Genomic DNA, 20,245 nt, shown 5'->3' with positions numbered 1-20,245 from the left:
ATATGAAATTTAATCGTAAGTTTGGCGAACAGTTTTGGAGAATTTGATGTTTCCCCATTCAAAGAAACGCTGCCCTTGCATGCCCGAGAGGAGTTTCAAAGATGGCCTCCGAGTGAAATCAAAGAGTATAGAAGCCCAAGAGGCGAAACTCAATAGAATGCTCCATAGCAACAGTTGCCCCCATGATGTGACGGCGCGGCCGCCATTATGGACTGAAAACTGAAGGAAAAACGCAGAAAAATAATGGAAGTCAATGGCACTGAACCAACTTAACATAAGAAAAACTTAACATAACTTAATTTTTTCTGGCCGCATATCTAATTATGAAAACAATTTAAAATACATTAATGAGGATGACTGACGTTAAATGACAGAAAATGTTACGTCTATGTGTTGGTTACGCATGGCCTAATTACCCTTAGAATAGTATTTTGGGACAAAATATTACTATAGTACTATAAGACTACTATAGAAATACTATAGCGGCTCTAGGATATTAGAGGTATTACAGAACATAACATACTTCTGTGATGTTCTGTAATACCTCTATAATATTTTAAAGCTGCTATAGTAGTCTTATCGTACTTCTATAGTATGTCTCAAATTACTATAGTATTCCTATAAGATTACTATAATATTTTGTCCCAAAATACTATAAGATTCCTATAGTACTTTTTCGTAAGGGAATGCCCCCACCGAATCGGCTTCATTAGCCTACCACTTACGGTTTGCAAAGATACAATTATAAAATTACTGCAAACCTTTAATCTATCAGTATTTATGTTCTATTATGCATTTTCCTTGTTACATGAATAACAGAAATTCATGAAATAATATATAGGCAGACACACAGTAAAGAGATATTTATTCAAATGTTGATTTTTAAATTAGTGAACATCACCATATTTATGATTTGGAAAAATAAATAAATAAATAAAATAAATGAACATTTCTAAAAACAGTTAATCTTTTATATAGAATATATACACAAAAATATTAACAACTTTTTTTCAACATCTTCAGTGAAAGTGCACACAGTGAACGTTTCAATGGCAAGAACAAAAACAAACAATCTTTGAATGTCATATTACAGGCAGAAAGGTACAAAAAAGATGTGCAATCTAGCAAGTGCACACATGAACTATGTGAGGCGTGCTAACGATTTCAGCAGCTTTCAGTCCATAATGGCGGCCGCGCCTCTGCAGCGCCATCTACAGACAGTTACCCATAACACAACAGAGTTTCGCCTCTTGGGCTTCTATACTCTTTGGTGAAATGACTCGTCTTACAGGGACTTTTGACGACCAGGAGTGTGAAATTGTACGTCGCTGTTTTTATTATACTTATATGCCGCAGTCAGCCACTGCTCCTCTTTTTGTTTTGTTGTCTATGTTTTTTTTTAACAATTAAAGTTACGTTTAATGTTTGCCGGTTCCCGCGGCCTCCTTCCCTGAACTTGAGCTTTGTTACAGTTACATTTGATCACTTAAATTTACATTATTTTATTTAATTCTAATGAAACAGATTCATTATGACTAATACAGGTCACTTTATTATCTTCTGTCTGTCCATCCAACTGTCTGTCTGTCTATCTGTCCATCCAACTATCATCTGTCTGTCTATCTGTCCATCCATCCATCCAACTATCATCTGTCTGTCTATTGGTCTGTCCATCTGACTGTCTGCCTGTCATCAACTATCATCTGTCTGTCTATTGGTCTGTCCAACTATCATCTGTCTGTCTGTCTGTCATCAACTATCATCTGTCTGCTTATCTGTCCATTCATCTATCATCTGTCTGTCTATTGGTCTGTCCATCTGACTGTCTGCCTGTCATCAACTATCATCTGTCTGTCTATCGGTCCATCCAACTATCATCTGTCTGTCTGTCTGTCTGTCATCAACTATCATCTGTCTGCTTATCTGTCCATTCATCTATCATCTGTCTGTCTATTGGTCTGTCCATCTGACTGTCTGCCTGTCATCAACTATCATCTGTCTGTCTATCGGTCCATCCAACTATCATCTGTCTGTCTGTCTGTCATCAACTATCATCTGTCTGCTTATCTGTCCATTCATCTATCATCTGTCTGTCTGTCTGTCATCAACTATCATCTGTCTGTCTGTCTGTCCATTCAACTATCATCTGTCTGTCTGTCTGTCAGTCATCAACTATCATCTGTCTGTCTATCTGTCCATTCAACTATCATCTGTCTGTCTATCTATCTGTCCATCCAACTGTCTGTCTGTCCATCTGTCTGTCCATCCAACTATCATCTGTCTGTCTATCTATCGGTCTGTCAATCCGTCTGTCTGTCTGTCTGTCTGTCTGTCTGTCTGTCTGTCTATCTATCTATCTATCTATCTATCTGTCTGTCTGTCTGTCCATCCGTCTGTCCATCCAACTATCATCTGTCTGTCTATCGGTCGGTCCATCCGACTGTCTGTCTGTCTATCGGTCGGTCCATCCGACTGTCTGTCTGTCTGTCTGTCTGTCTGTCTATCTATCTATCTATCTATCTATCTGCCCATCCAACTGTCTGTCTATCTGTCTGTCTGTCCAGCGTCTGTCCTTCCAACTATCATCTGTCTGTCTATCCATCTGTCCATCCAACTATCATCTGTCTGTCCATCCATCTGTCCATCCAACTATCATCTGTCTGTCCATCCATCTGTCCATCCAACTATAATCTGTCTGTCCATCCATCTGTCCATCCAACTATAATCTGTCTGTCCATCCATCTGTCCATCCAACTATAATCTGTCTGTCTATCTGTCCATCCAACTATAATCTGTCTGTCTATCTGTCCATCCAACTATAATCTGTCTGTCTATCTGTCCATCCAACTATAATCTGTCTGTCTATCTGTCCATCCAACTATCATCGGTCTGTCTATCTGTCCATCCAACTATCATCTGTCTGTCTATCTGTCCATCCAACTATCATCTGTCTTTCTATCGGTCTGTCAATCCGGCTATCTGTCTGTCTGTCTATCTGTCCGTCGGAAATTCGAGAGTACAGCAGATTATTGGCCAAATATTGTTGGAAACATTTGAGATAGCACACAAGTCAACAAAACATAACACTGTTCTAGTGTTTTTGGATATTTGAATCCAAAAATCTTACATAGTGTGCCTTTTAACAAATTCCTTTTCGTTTAATAAAATATTAACCGTTCTGTCAATATGATGCTGTTTTGCAAAGAGGCTGCTATTAAAGAACGAGGCAGTTAAAAACTATAAACACAAAGGCAAGTAAGAGACTGTAAAAGACTGTTTAATTGTAAGGATCAAAAAGAAAGGTGAAAAAAAAAAACCCCTTTAAAATCACAGTTAGTTCATAGTCATTTAGCAGATACATTTATCCAAAACACAATCCCACTGGAGTAACCTGAGGTTAAGTGTCTTTCTCCAGGGCACAATGATGTCCGTTTCTCGCTCCTGGGGATCAAACCAGCAACCTTTCCATCCTGAGGAGTGCGTTCAGGGGAAAAATACATAAGACAGAAAGTATAGGAATAGAGTTGTTGAATGATTGCAGGCTCTGTGGAGTTTAGGGAGCTGTAGGCGACTGCTGCTCGTCTTTATCGCTGAACTCAAAGTGGCAGTTCGGCGCGAGCATGAAATATTTAACCTGTTAAGTGGAGCTCAATGGAATGGCTCTTATCCGACACGAAGCCTGGGGAGACCTGCAGAATAACCACACATACGCGGCTCCATCTCTGATATGCATTAAGACACAATAAGGATCTAAAATTTATCATGATGGAAGAGTTGTCAGACTTTTAGTGCAAGTATGCCGCCCTTATAAAAAGTACCATGTTGTTTTGGACTTGGTATTCTTATATGGTTTTGCCTCCTGATGTAAGGCCAAAAAACACAGGATGTTTCATTTGTGTTTGTTACTGTGCTGTACTTCCATATGTAAACTTAACTGTAAATTTCAGCAGCGAGACAAACATCAGCATCTCAGACATATCTGCCTGCAGAGGTGAAAGGTCACAGATTTTGCAGTTACAAATGCTGCAGAGTAATCAACAGACTGATGGTAAACTGAATGCTACACTCTCTCTCTCTCTCTCTCTCTCTCTCTCTCTCTCTCTCTCTCTCTCTCTCTCTCTCTCTCTCTCTCTCTCTCTCTCTCTCTCTCTCACTCTCTGCATTCCTCTGGTGTTAGGTAAGAACCTCTCTTGCCAACCCAAGTAAAATGATGTATTCAAATTTCCATGATTCAACTTCCTCATCCTGGTCATTGAGTCCATATACGGCTAATTTCCATTTTCCTGATGTAATCCGTCTCTGCTTGTTATAATTGGTGCCCAATGTGTTCAGATTCATATCACACCGGTAAATAACTGCACTTCTGCAATAGTTGTGTAATTTGTGGTGTTCTGATGTGCTTGTTTGAGTGTTATGAAAGTTTATGTTGGTTGATTTGAGCAGAATACTCTTAGAAACCATAGTGTATCCTATTATTTTTATGGAATTATATGTTCTCAAATTTTTCACAACACATTGGTGTATTATGGAAGCTTGTTTTTGCCACAGAATAAAAAAGGTAACTGCAACTTTTTATCTCACAACTCTGACTTTCTTTTCTCACAATTAGGAGTTTACATCTCTGACTCTACAAATTGTGTGATATAGGTCTAAACTTATATTTAGACCTATATCACACAATTTGTAATTGATATAAACTCAATTGCGAGGAAAAAAAGCCAGAATTGTGAGATATAAACTCACAATTGTGAGAAAAAAGCCAGAATTGCGAGATATAAACGTCAGAATTGCGAGATATAAACTCACAATTGTGAGAAACAAAGTCAGAATTGCGAGATGTAAACTCAATTGTGTGAATAAAAGTCAGAATTGTGTGATATAAATTCACAATTGCATGAATAAAAGTCAGAATTGCGAGATTTAAACTCAATTATGCAAATAAAAGTCAGAATTGTGAGAAATGAACTCAATTGTGCAAATTAAAGTCAAAATTGCGAGATATACACTCAATTGCGAGGAATTGAGTCAGAATTGTGAGAAAGTCAGAATTGCGAGATATAAACTCAATTGTGCGAATAAAAGTCAGAATTGCGAGATATAAACTCAATTGTGCGAATAAAAGTCAGAATTACGAGTTATAAACTCAATTGCGCGAATAAGAGTCAGAATTGTGAGATATAAACTCAATTGTGCAAATAAAAGTCAAAATTGCGAGATATAAACTCAATTGCGAGGAATTGAGTCAGAATTGTGAGAAAGTCAGAATTGCGAGATATAAACTCAATTGTGCGAATAAAAGTCAGAATTGCGAGATATAAACTAAATTGCGCAAATAAAAGTCTGAATTGTGAGATAAACTCACAATTGTGAGAAAGTCAGAATTGCGAGATATAAACTCAATTGTGCGAATAAAAATCAGAATTGCGAGTTATAAACTCAATTGCGCGAATAAGAGTCAGAATTGCGAGTTATAAACTAAATTGCGCGAATAAGAGTCAGAATTGTGAGATATAAACTCAATTGTGCAAATAAAAGTCAGAATTGCGAGATATAAACTAAATTGCGAGAAAAAAAGTCAGAATTGTGAGAAATGAACTCAATTGTGCGAATAAAAGTCAGAATTGCGAGATATAAACTCACAATTGTGAGAAAGTCAGAATTGTGAGATATAAACTCAATTGTGCGAATAAAAGTCAGAATTGCGAGATATAAACTCAATTGTGCGAATAAAAGTCAGAATTGTGAGATATAAAAGTCAGAATTGTGAGATATAAAAGTCAGAATTGCGAGATATAAACTCACTTGCGAGAAATAAGTCAGAATTGCAGGATATAAACTCAATTGCGAGAAAAGAGTCAGAATTGCGAGATATAAACTCAATTGCGCAAATAAAAGTCAGAATTGTGAGATATAAACTCAATTGTGCTAATAAAAGTCAGAATTGTGAGATATATAGTCAATTGTGTGAATAAAAGTCAGAATTGTGAGATATAAACTCAATTGCTCGAAAAAAAGTCAGCATTGTGAGATATAAACTCAATTGCACAAATAAAAGTCAGAATTCCGAGATATAAACTCAATTGTGCGAATAAAAGTCAGAATTGCGAGATATAAACTCAATTGTGCGAATAAAAGTCAGATTTGTGAGATAAAAAGTTGTAATTATCTTTTAAATTGTTTTATTCCATGACGGAAACAAGCTTCCATAGTGTATGTTATTCCAAAGAAAAAAATACTTAAGTAAAATACTTAATCTTTTTAATCAAAAGAGAACACAGAGTGTTTTCGAAAGATAAAATGATTAGAAATTAATCATTTTCAACAAGAGTTAGCAATTTGAGAAGTCATGAGCAACATCCAGCAGTTTAATCACTGTCAGGTTGAATAAATCTACACGGTACACTTCAAAAGATCAAGGAAAATCATGTTTTTCATGATATGACCCCTTAAAATATCACAGTTCACCAGACCAGATGCTTTATTCTTTACATGTCTTTCTTTGTTCTCTAAACCCAAACTTTAAATCAAATATTTAGTTAAAATTTTCTTGTCACAGTAGACCGGAGAGACTCTCTATCAACACACCAGAAAGAATCCGCAGGTATTTCCTGTTGATTAAAAAAGATAAAGTTCTTATTTGTCCAATGGGGTGTCCGTCATCTGAGTCACGCCTCCAAACAGGAAACACAGTGCGACACGATTACGTCAAACATACTCAAAGTTCTCGCAACTCTCCGGAGAAGCACGTTGAGATTTATGAGCTGCATAACCATTTACACACACATACACACCAACCTTCAATAACCTCTCCTCTCCTCTTTTTCTCACTCCCTCTTTCTTTCCTCATTTCACTGAAAGTTCTTTCATATTTAATGAGATTAGTTCCACCCACTGCCTGTGCTGCAGCTAAGAGCTACACAAAGAGAGACAGAGAAACAGACCACATGATGAACAACGAAGAGAGAGAGAGAGAGAGATAACTGTGAGAGAGAGGGAGAGAAAGTTTCATTCTCATGAGTCAGTCATTAGTGTATGACGGGCAAATCTGACCCCAGATCAGACCTCCTACCCCGTCTGCTGCTTCAGACCCATAGATGGTGCTGTTTCAGTGTCGAGGTCATGTGTACGTTTGTGTGTGGACTTTCTATGAACCCTGAAAGAAATTTGATGAGAAAATAATTTTATTAGTGGTACTTCCTAAGGAAAACATTACTAGTGTTTTTGCTCAAAGTCACACTGTTAGTTATTTGAACAAGCCTCTGTGACAAAATATCAAATTTGATAGGCCTATGTAACTTGCTCAACACTGTTTGTTCAAATTGAGCGGCTTCTGAAGAAGAGGTGTGCTATCAATTTATTATCTAAGTAATTGGACTTTGGGATGAGCTATTTTTCCATAAAACAACCACTTAGCAACTACCCAGAACGCATAGCAACTGCATAGCAATGTGCTAAAGCCACCTACAACACCTTAGAAAAGGCAAAACAATGCCCTGGCAACTGCATAGGAGTGCACTAAAAACACCCAGAATACATTAGCAACCACCCAGAACACCGACTGCATAACATGTTAAAAACATTTTAGCCACCACATAGCAACACCCTGGCAACCACCCACAACACCCTAGTAACCTCACAGCAATCAAACAAAAAAGAGAATGCACTAAGAATTAGTTTTTCATTTGCATAGCAACTACCAAGCAATGCCCAAACCACCCAGAACAGTCTAGCAACTGCATAGCAACACACTAAATACAAAACCTCTTAGCAACCACATAGCAACACCCTGACAACCACCCACAGCACCCTAGTAAACAAACAAACAATAAAAAAATGAAAACTGAGGACACTATTACAAGTGCATACAACCATCCAGAACAACCCAGCAACTGCATAACAACACACTAAATACAAAACACCTTAGCAACCACATAGCAACACCCTGACAACAACCCACAGCACCCTAGCAAACAAACAAACAATACAAAAAGAAAACTGAGGACACTATTACAAGTGCATAGCAACCATCCAGAACAGTCTAGCAACTGCATAGCAAAACACTAAATACAAAACCTCTTAGCAACCACATAGCAACACCCTGACAACCACCCACAGCACCCTAGCAAACAAACAATAAAAAAATGAAAACTGAGGACACTATTACAAGTGCATAGCAACCATCCCTTAGTGGCAGGGAGTTTTGCACAGGAAGGCATTTTAAAATGTTTTAAAGCTTAGTCAATTTTGCTGGCACGTGAAAAACCTGAAAACCCGATTCTAATGCTTGCCACACTGGAAATCAGGTGTTTAAAACACTCTGCATGTGTTTGTTTTTAACAGATGTGATTTCAGTGACGTGACGAACGATTGAGTTGCATCAGATATTGTAGCCAATTATTTAGTTTCATTTGTGTTTTTGTTGCAATTTTACACACACACTGAATAGTTTGGAAACTCAGAGCGGGGGGTTATCTAAACATGCCGAGAGTAGAGGAGAGAGTTGTTTAGGGCTGGGGAGATTTTCAGGTGGGCCTGTGGTTTATCACTGACAGCTCGTAGACGTAATCCAGATGACAGCGGGAAGAGCGCGAGAGAGACAGGGAGATATAAACAGAGATAGCATGTGTTATGGTTTCACATCTCTGATTGATGATCTTCAGCGCAGGATTGGCGCTCGCAAGTGACCTCTCGTGACGATCGGGAGGGCAGGAAGTTTTAACGTCTCCTGAAGTCCAATCTAACTGTCCCTGATAAAAGAGTCACCTCACAAGAGCACATTAGGTAACACTTTAGTGTACTGTTCCATCAGAATGTGCGTCCACGTCCTCGTGCAGGTTAACAGGTTAATCAATAACTACACAGAAACAAATGAGTAACACAATATTAACATTTTAGTAACTAATATTAACTAACTAAAAAATTAACAAATACATTTGTGATGAGTAAGGCAGTTACACATTAAATTTTGCATGGCACCTAACCTTGCTACAAAAGAAGTGATATCGCCATCTATAGAGCATTAAAGGTACTTTATCCTGTGTTTTTGCCTTTATGACACTGTACAACATACAGTGAGAGAGGTTCAAAGACGGCCGTTGTCACGGTCTTGTGACCAAAGATAGACTGTGATAATATTCTGACAGTGTCATAAATTTAGCATGATCATCTCACAGTGTGTTTGCTGCTATGATCTACGTCTACTGGCTAGCCAATAAAAATGCAACATGAAATGGTGTATTGATCAACGTGACATGGCGCTAAAACTTAAAACTACTTACCACCAACTCTATTTGCAAAATTGTCATTCCAAGTTTAGGCTTTTATTCACATATAAACATTGATCAACGAACATAAACAGAAGCTCAACCAAACCTGCTTGACACACGAGAATGAACCTCATTGGTTCTTGCTGAAGCTCAAACGTGCTGCGTAACACGAGAATGAACCTCATTGGTTCTTGCTGAAGCTCAAACGTGCTGCGTAACACGAGATGAACCTCATTGGTTCTTGAGGAAGCTCAAACGTGCTGCGTAACACGAGAATGAACCTCATTGGTTCTTGAGGAAGCTCAATTGTGCTGCGTAACACGAGAATGAACCTCATTGGTTCTTGCTGAAGCTCAAACGTGCTGCGTAACACGAGAATGAACCTCATTGGTTCTTGCTGAAGCTCAAACGTGCTGCGTAACACGAGAATGAACCTCATTGGTTCTTGCTGAAGCTCAAACGTGCTGCGTAAAACAGAAGAATGAACCTCATTGGTTCTTGCTGAAGCTCAAACGTGCTGCATAACAGAAGAAGAAACCTCATTGGTTCTTGCTGAAGCTCAAACGTGCTGCGTAACACGAGAATGAACCTCATTGGTTCTTGCTGAAGCTCAAACGTGCTGCGTAACAGAAGAATGAACCTCATTGGTTCTTGCTGAAGCTCAAACATGCTGCGTAACACAAGAATGAACCTCATTGGTTCTTGCTGAAGCTCAAACGTGCTGCGTAACAGAAGAATGAACCTCATTGGTTCTTGCTGAAGCTCAAACGTGCTGCGTAACACAAGAATGAACCTCATTGGTTCTTGAGGAAGCTCAATTGTGCTGCGTAACACGAGAATGAACCTCATTGGTTCTTGCTGAAGCTCAAACGTGCTGCGTAACACGAGAATGAACCTCATTGGTTCTTGCTGAAGCTCAAACGTGCTGCGTAACACGAGAATGAACCTCATTGGTTCTTGAAGAAGCTCAAACGTGCTGCGTAAAACAGAAGAATGAACCTCATTGGTTCTTGCTGAAGCTCAAACGTGCTGCGTAACACAAGAATGAACCTCATTGGTTCTTGCTGAAGCTCAAACGTGCTGCGTAACACGAGAATGTACCTCATTGTTTCTTGCTGAAGCTCAAACGTGCTGCGTAACAGAAGAATGAACCTCATTGGTTCTTGAGGAAGCTCAAACGTGCTGCGTAACTCAAGAATGAACCTCATTGTTTCTTGCTGAAGCTCAAACGTGCTGCGTAACAGAAGAATGAACCTCATTGGTTCTTGAGGAAGCTCAAACGTGCTGCGTAACTCAAGAATGAACCTCATTGGTTCTTGAAGAAGCTCAAACATGCTGCGTAACTCAAGAATGAACCTCATTGGTTCTTGCTGAAGCTCAAACATGCTGCGTAACACAAGAATGAACCTCATTGGTTCTTGCTGAAGCTCAAACGTGCTGCGTAACAGAAGAATGAACCTCATTGGTTCTTGCTGAAGCTCAAACGTGCTGCGTAACTCAAGAATGAACCTCATTGGTTCTTGCTGAAGCTCAAACGTGCTGCGTAACACGAGAATGAACCTCATTGGTTCTTGCTGAAGCTCAAACGTGCTGCGTAACACAAGAATGAACCTCATTGGTTCTTGCTGAAGCTCAAACGTGCTGCGTAACACAAGAATGAACCTCATTGGTTCTTGCTGAAGCTCAAACGTGCTGCGTAACACAAGAATGAACCTCATTGGTTCTTGCTGAAGCTCAAACGTGCTGCGTAACACAAGAATGAACCTCATTGGTTCTTGAAGAAGCTCAAACGTGCTGCGTAACACAAGAATGAACCTCATTGGTTCTTGAAGAAGCTCAAACGTGCTGCGTAACACAAGAATGAACCTCATTGGTTCTTGCTGAAGCTCAAACGTGCTGCGTAACACAAGAATGAACCTCATTGGTTCTTGCTGAAGCTCAAACGTGCTGCGTAACACAAGAATGAACCTCATTGGTTCTTGCTGAAGCTCAAACGTGCTGCGTAACACAAGAATGAACCTCATTGGTTCTTGCTGAAGCTCAAACGTGCTGCGTAACACGAGAATGAACCTCATTGGTTCTTGCTGAAGCTCAAACGTGCTGCGTAACACAAGAATGAACCTCATTGGTTCTTGCTGAAGCTCAAACGTGCTGCGTAACACAAGAATGAACCTCATTGGTTCTTGCTGAAGCTCAAACGTGCTGCGTAACACAAGAATGAACCTCATTGGTTCTTGAAGAAGCTCAAACGTGCTGCGTAACACAAGAATGAACCTCATTGGTTCTTGCTGAAGCTCAAACGTGCTGCGTAACACAAGAATGAACCTCATTGGTTCTTGCTGAAGCTCAAACGTGCTGCGTAACTCGAGAATAAACCTCATTGGTTCTTGAGGAAGCTCAAACGTGCTGCGTAACACAAGAATGAACCTCATTGGTTCTTGAAGAAGCTCAAACGTGCTGCGTAACACAAGAATGAACCTCATTGGTTCTTGAAGAAGCTCAAACGTGCTGCGTAACTCGAGAATAAACCTCATTGGTTCTTGAGGAAGCTCAAACGTGCTGCGTAACACAAGAATGAACCTCATTGGTTCTCACACGGTATGTGAACATGCTTGAGCTTGTTTACAACATCTGATGTGTGAGTTGATGAATGTTTATATGTGAATAAAAGCTTAAATTCAATCAGTTCATCATATAAAGTGTGAGCCTCTTCAGAAAATTTGGACTAAACCTCTCAGTTCATATGGATTAGTTTTACAATCTCTTTATGAACTTTTTGAAGCGTCAAAGTGTTAGTTGTGTAGCTGCCAATGGAGGGACAGAAAGCTCTCCGATTTTATTACAAAATATCTTCATTTGTGTTCCGAAGATGAAAGAAAGTCTCACGGGTTTGGAACGACATGAGAAACGACATTTTGGAACAACAATTTTCACAAAGAACTTACTGTACTTTTACTCAAGTATGGTTTTCAGGCACATTAGTGAGGGGAGAGAGTGAGTATTTCCATTTTCTTAGAGTTTATAAATAGTTAACGGCAGCTCACGATTGGAAGAGGGCGTCCTCCACTGAGATATCTTATCTTAAAGAGACTCTTCAAAGCTCCAAAAGGAAACAGAGACTGTAATCTGAGGATGTTAGCAGTACTGCAAGTTTGTATTTATACAAGGCAAAGATGAAACAGTTCTTCCCGAAATCAAGCTCAAACTAACTTGATCAACAAACCCGCCCTTCCAATGCCAGGAACCATGTAGTCTAGCAACAATATCTGGTCTACTTTCAAAAGATTCAGCCGCATAAACCTTCTCAAAAACAAATCCATGCACAAAGCAATGCACTAAAAACAAGTTAGAATGCCTTAGCAACCACCAAGCAAGCATCCAGAACAAAAGCAAGCACTCAGAATGTCTCCAACCACATAGCAACACCATAGAAACCATCTAGAACAGCCTAGCCTCTGCAAACTTTGACACATTTTTGACGTTCCTTCTTCAGAAGGGTTTGCTGTAGCAGCCTGGGAACTTGTAAACATGAGTTTGCTTCCTGTGCATGCTGACTCGATGATGTTGTGTAGAAGCCAGCTAATCTGATCGGAGCTAGCGCTCTGTGACAGATTCATGCTGTTTTGAGAAAGCTCTTGACGTTTTTGTAATGCTTGTAGATGGTCACATGGTTCGAGACCTGGAACCATGTGACTTTTTGACCCCTGGGTGGAGGTGATGCGATCAACTCACACATAGACGTAAAGAAAAGGTTAAAGGCCATTAGTTCTGCTTTCCATCACACTTCAACACCGACATTATATGTGTTCACAAGACTTAAATCTGGATTTATAACCTTGGAATATAACCTTGAGAACAAAGCAGAATATAGAAGTGTGGTCAAGGATATCTTGTTTACTTGCAAACTTTTTCATGCATTTGGAAACACCCTAAAACGCTGATAAGAGGCCAGAGCATGGCTGGAATATTCATAGTTTAAAGGGCACGACTCCAGAGACTAGTTCTTCATTGTCCGTACAGTGTGTAAGAACATGTTAGCTGGTGGAAAAACATGCTCTTGGACTCTAAATTTATCCTGAGATGTTGGGATTCCCACGCTGAGTGTGTGTGGATCCGTTCACCGTAAACAGGGAAGGCGGAACATTTGTGGGTGGAACCCCAGCAGGGCCTCCCGTCCCGGATCTGTGGGTTCAACCTCACTGGGGACGCGTGGAGGTTGTGGAGTTGTCCGTCATGTGGTCATGTGGTCATGGGAAAGCTGGAGCCGGAGCAGAGATGAATCTGACATTGGAGTTACAGCAGGAAACTGACCTCAGAACAGAGGAAAATAAAAGAAAGAGAGACTTATATCACTGCTTAATGTAACCTTCAGAAGGTTTTTGTCAAATTGGCTGATTATACATTTCAACTTTCAGTAATTTTGTTTCACTTATTTTGAAACTTTAACTAATTTTATACAGTTTAGTTCCGTTAAGCACTGCTTGGGTACAAATTCTTATACAGAACTAATTTATTTTAGTTTAATTTACTTAGAGGTTTAGTTAAAGGAATACGGCACTATTTTTGGAAATTCATTTTCCAACTCCCCAATGTTATTACGTAGCACTTGAAAATAGTCCCCAGCACGCTTCTTATCTAAGCAGGTTGTCACGTTGGTTATGTTGACGGAAGTTAGCCTATTTTCAGGCGCTGTGTAATATCACCCATGGTCAGAGGTGGACAAAGTACACAACTTCATTACTCGAGTGAAAGTAAAAGTACTACTGGTCAAATATTACTCTGTTACAAGTGAAAGTTGTTAAAAACTATTTTTACTTAAGTAAAAGTACAGAAGTACTTGCTTTTAAAAGTACTTAAGTATCAAAAGTAAATTTCCTTTTTTATGTCAATGCATTATTTTATTATTGTTGCATTGTTGTATAAATGCACGCTATGCCATGGTGGTTTAAGCCAGTCAGTGATGCTCCATCCGACATGCTAGCATACGACCACCTTGAACTAATTTAAATACTTAAAAGTTACAAAGCTTTTTACAAAGCTGCTGTCACTTTAAGGCAGAATGCACAAATCCTACACACGAATACACATCCGATATTCCCCCAACTGTTTACGTTCACTTAAGACATAATCAACTTTGTTTACGTGAATACTTTCCAAAATGAAAAAATTTGACATTTTGTGTGTATTGGTCTGTTTAAGTGCGAAAAAAAACACACAAAAGAAAGCTCTATTCAGTACTCGTGCTCTGGCATCTCAGAGGCACAAAAAAACAGACTGAACTGAGCTCTTTCATCATGCTTTTTCAGATTCATCCATATGTCTATGCTTCTCTTTCTCCCAGACATTTACATTTTACAAAAAAAAAAAAATGTAAAGAAAAAAATCATCCACTGACTTGCAAAGCTGCTACAGAAACGACTTTTGACTTCGAGGACTTTGATAGAAATGTAGTGGAGTAAAAAGTACGATATTTGTCTTTCAAATGTAGTGAAGTTAAAGTAAAAGTTTCCCTAAAAAATAATACTTCAGTAAAGTACAGATACTCAAAAAGTGTACTTAAAGGGTTAGTTCACCCAAAAATGAAAATTCCTCCACGACGCATGCGCGAGAATATGACGCAGATCCGGCGTTCGGGAATCCATGAAATGCACACTTTAACCCCATTTTGAGAACTACGCCGAGACCTAAAGCACGATCAATGTAGAATTCAACAGCTTAGACACGCGCGTCTTCCTCTTCTTGTAAACAAATCGCTTCTGGGTCATGTGTCCGAACGCCGGATCTGCGTAATATTCTTGCGCATGCTCCGTGGAGGCACACACGGAAGACAAGAACAAGTTGGATAAAGGTGTTATTTAGATTTTTTTTTTGCGCACAAAAACTATTGTCGTCGCATCGTAAAATTATTGTAGAGTCACTGTGGTGAGATGGACTTTGTAACGACGTTTTAAGTGCCTTTTATGGGTCTTGGGAGTGTAAATGTACTGAATGCCAATGGAGGCCTATCTGAAGCCTTTCTCAGCCATCAGCTTTCAACAAAAATATCTTCATTTGTGTTCTGAAGATGAACGGAGGTCTGACGGGTGTCGAACGACATGAGGGTGAGTAATTAATGACAGAATTTTCATTTTTGGGTGAACTAACCCTTTAAGTACAGTACTCAAGTAAATGTACTTCGTTACTGTCCACCTCTGCCCATGGTACAGCACAAAGTTCCTTGATTATTACGCAGGAATGAGAGTATCGTTCCTAGCCAGATTGGCCTAGAAACTTTTCCTACTTTTCATTTTCCGTCGGTCTTATGTTGCGTTCCAGGCAGGTTTTTGAGCCCGTAAGTTACGACTTCAAACCACGACTCACGACTTTGTAGCGTTCCAGGCAAAGTCACGCCACACTGCCTGAGAGCAAGGAATTGCGGTAGCTAGATTTAAACAAAGCATGGCGGACCGTACGGGGCTTATGCTCATTTACAATCATTTCTATCGCCAAAGGTGTTACTCCTTGCTTATTTGTGGGAAACCGAGGAGAAAAAAATGGCGCATACGGCAAGATAAGCTTTCATTTTACGTTATTTGTATATTTGGAAATGTATTTGGTATTCATTTATTCTTGCACTCAATGGACTGAAAACTAGCTAACGTCAGAGCAATACCTTATTTTAATAAACGTTTTTTTTTTGTCCTTTTTATAATTTGGTTTTTAAAGTACGACTTTCATAAACACCGCATCCGTAGGGGCTGCCATTGTTGTTTTGCGGGCTATGTGACGTCAGAGCTCGTAACTGGGAGTACATCCATCTAGTACGAGTTCACGAGTGGGAAGTCACGGGTTTGACTGCCGTTCCAGTGCACTTTCACGGGTAGAAGGTTGGCAAAACACGGATTGCCTGGAACAGCGGCATTAGTACACAATGTAACTACAGGAGAGTCAAGTTTTAAATAGAAAAAATATCTAAACTCTTTGGTCATTTGAGCGAGATGCTAACGGTCTAATCAGATTCAATGATCTAAGCTATGCTAAAAGAACTACCGCCAGACCCGGAGATCGGCTGAATGGTTTTGAAAACGGTCAAACAACTGTTTTAGCACTTTGAGATTTTGTTTAATGTAAAGTGCGTTACAAGTAAAATGTATTATTATTATTATTATTATTGTTTAACTCTAGGGTAGTTGGAAAATGAGCCTATTTCCAAAAAATACTGCTTTGGTAATATGATACTAAATGTATACATAGCTAGTTTAGTTTAGTACTGTTTTGGCAATACAAATTTTAAATGTATACATAACTAGTTTAGTATAGCACTGCTCGGATACAAATTTTAAATGTATACATAACTAGTTTAGTATAGCACTGCTCGGGTACAAATTTTAAATGTTTACATAACTAGTTTAGTATAGTACAGAGTCCCGCACATGACATGCAGTGAAAAACTATTTCGTTCCCTCGATTTATAAAGTGTGCGCACATTTTACTAATTCGTTCCCTCAATTTGCTAAATCATGAGCAGGGTTTATAAATTGAGGGAACGAATTAGTAAATCATGTGCACAATTTAGCAATTTGAGGGAACTAATTAGTAAAACGTGTGCACGCTTTATAAATAGAGGGAATGAAATGGTAAATTTTGCTCATGATTTATAAATCGAGGGAATGAATTAGTAACTCATGCGCACGTTTTAATTTTTTTTCTTGCATGTCATGTGCGGGGCTCCGTAGTATAGCACTGCTCGGGCACAAATTTTAAATGTATACAGAACTAACTGATTTATTTTAGTTTAATCTACTTCGCAATGCTTTGGAAATACAAATTCTAAATGTATACACTAGTTCCCTTTCGAACGGTCAGTCGTACTGCGTCGAAAGACGCACTGGCAATTCTCCTATTCTCGAATATACTGAAGTAATTTGTAATTTGTAAAATCACGCAGTGCTAATGCCCAGTCAAAACAGTGTCGCGACGTCTCACACGCTATTGGCTGGCCAGTGGGAACTGCATGAACCAATGGCAGAACAGCGTAATCTGAGCGATCCAATGGGCACAAAGCCTGCAAAAGGGGCATATAAAATACACTGTAACTGTCAAAAACATCAGATTAATCTCCTTCAGCGATGATCTACGGTCCTCGCTGATAAACTCGAAGCTATCCTTTCTGTACAATACTGAGAAACATATCGCTTGTGTAGCATGTGCAGTACTTACCTGCACTAGGAGGATAACCACGACGAGTGCGTGATCTGCGGGTCCGGCTGCTCTCACTGCGAGGGTATGCCCATTTCCTCCCTCCGTTCGCGGATAGCGTTTTTTTCAGAGCGCGACCCCGCCCCTCGCACTCTCCCATTCCCCTTTTCGTCCGAACCTCGGCGGGAAAAAACGCCGGAGCCAGAGGGCTGAGTATACAGAGGCTAGCGAGTTCAAGTTTTACACTCAAGTTTAGTTTAGTTTAGTTTAGTTTAGTTTAGTTTAGTTTAGTTTAGTTTCGTTTCGTTTAGTTTAGTTTAGTTTAGTTTAGTTTAGTTTAGTTTAGTTTAGTTTAGTTTCGTTTAGCTTAGCACTGATTTGGCAATACAAATTCTACACTACACTGTTGTTTGACGTAGTTTAGTTTAGCACTTTTTTGGCAATACAAATTCAAATTGCACTGCATTATTTTGTTTAATCTGAAATGAACTAAGAGAGAAGGAGAGAAAGAGAGAGAGAGAGAAAGCTGAAAGAATGGAATTTCCCACGTTTTTCTTTTCTTTCTCCAAAGTTCTCAGCCAACTAAATTTAGGAGCATTGGAGATGCTCTCAGTGACACTGTGAGAAAGAAGGTCATTTTCCTTCTATTTTTGTTCCCAACAGACCCCCTCGGCTCCCTCCATATTTCTCCCCTGCTGTGAAAGTCCTGTTAATCGTTTTCTCTCCATGTTTGTTGGGAACATGTTGCCCTTGACCCCCCGGCTGCAGCGAGACCAGGGGGCCACTCTCTCCGTCTGACGTCATGTGGGAGCTACAGCTCAAACAAACTCCCTCTCTCTCCACCAGGTGTGATCATGATCAGTCGTTGCCCTATTCATCCCTCAGTTTTCTTCAATCCGCTGGTCATGTGACCTCTTTTGTTCTGCACATGCACACGGTCAAACTTCACCCAGCAGTATTTCTCTCTTTCTGCTCTGGTCTGCGGCCAAGTCCCTCGTTCTTTCCAGTGGATTGTCCTCCTCCACAGAGCGAGGGAGGGACGGTTGGGGGAGGTGGAGAAAGGGAGGCAGGAAAAAGAGAGAGAGAGAGGAGAGCCCAACAGAATGTAAACACCTCGTGTTGAGGACAGGCTGTTCTTATGTTTGGCATCTCAAAAGAAGTGATTTATAAAGCTTAAGACGTAGAAAGAGTTTTTTTTCTGACTTTAGAGCAGCACCAGATCTCTCTGAGCTCATGCGATCGATCAGAATACCACGTCTCTTTGTCATTCTTTCAGCGCAAACTCACTGTAATGAACACAAGCTGTATTTCCTGTATCATTCACTGGCAGGGGCCTTGTGTTTTTCTGTCGTGACACTTTAGTGAAATGACCGTCTGTCATATATGCAAATATATATTCTGTGCACCTATTACAAAAAATTATGCTAATCTCTGGGAGGCACAGAAAAACAGGACTTTTTAAATTGTTTTAACCTGTTGACAGAAGGACCTTTTAAAAATAGAAATATTAAAAAGTTATGTCTCGGTTTACTTCAATACTTGATATTGCTCTATTTACTTAATTTATATATTTTTATCGTTTTTAATTTCTTCTGTTGCTTGTACTTTGTAGCTTTGGTGATTATTTTATTTATTTAATGACTACTTGAATAAATTACTTGAAACTGTTTATTATTTAATTCAATTTTTCTTTTTAAAAATTTAGGAAATTAATAATTTTTAATATTTAAAAACAATATTATTAAAACATTCAATTTAATGAAAATGTTAATATAACATTTAACTTTAAAATAAAAGTCGAAATGTTTGAAAATTATTAATTTCCTAAATTTAAAAAAAAAATTTTTTTAGGAAATTAATAATTTTTAATATTTAAAAACAATATTATTAAAACATTCAATTTAATTAAAATGTTAATATAACATTTAACTTTAAAATAAAAGTCGAAATGTTTGAAAATTAGAGAAGTTATTTAACACTGTCGAATTTTGTAATCAAATTAAAAAGATTTTTTAATGGCTGTTTACTTGATTAAATTACTTTAAAAACTTTGAAACTAGTTGAAAATTACTTGATGGTTATGGCTATATGCCATTGTTTTTGTGTAATTTTAATTATTTTAATGTTTTATTAAAACAATTAATATTAATTTATATTTAATTAATTGTTTTAATGAATTATTTTAAATGAATATGATTAAACATTAATGTGCATGAATCAATTTTTTTCACAAAATATTGAGATATAATAAAAGACAAATTATTTTAATGTTTTATATTTTTAATTAATATTTAACCTTTTAAATAAATGTTTTATTATTTAGTATTTTAAATTATTTTAATAAATATTATTAAACATATTAATATAAATATTTAACTATTATATGAGTACATGAATAAAACATTTTCACAAAATATTGAGATATATACAAAGACAAATTATTGTAATGTTATATATTTTTAATTAATAGTTAACTTTTCAAATAAATGCATTATTATTTTAATATTTTGGATTATTTTAAGAAATATTATTAAACATAATCATATAAAAATAAAAAAGTGCATGAATAAAAAAAATCACAAAATGTTGAGATATGTACAAATAGACATATTATTTTAATGTTTTATATTTTTATTAATAATTAACCTTTTAAATAAATGTATTATTATTGTAAAATATTTTAATAAATACTATTAAAAATAAATATTTAACTTTATTATAAAAGTTCATGAATCACATTTTTTTCACAAAACATTGAGATATATACAAATAAACAAATTATTGTAATGTTTTAGGCTATA

At 38.0% G+C, this 20,245-nt stretch overlaps 1 long non-coding RNA gene across 1 annotated transcript; it reads right to left on the bottom strand.

The window, feature by feature from the left end:
- Positions 1-3,261: 3,261 nt before the first annotated feature.
- On the bottom strand, positions 3,262-7,866 carry LOC307121650. The gene is made up of 2 exons (XR_013815975.1): positions 4,155-7,866; positions 3,262-4,103 (listed from the first exon to the last, which is right to left on the bottom strand). It is a non-coding gene; the product is annotated as an uncharacterized lncRNA (long non-coding RNA).
- Between the last annotated feature and the right edge of the window lie 12,379 nt (positions 7,867-20,245).

This window comes from Gobio gobio (genome assembly GCF_949357685.1).
Source record: "Gobio gobio genome assembly, chromosome: 25".
NCBI classification, from domain to species: domain Eukaryota; kingdom Metazoa; phylum Chordata; class Actinopteri; order Cypriniformes; family Gobionidae; genus Gobio; species Gobio gobio.
This window is presented reverse-complemented; position numbering and strand designations above follow the sequence as displayed.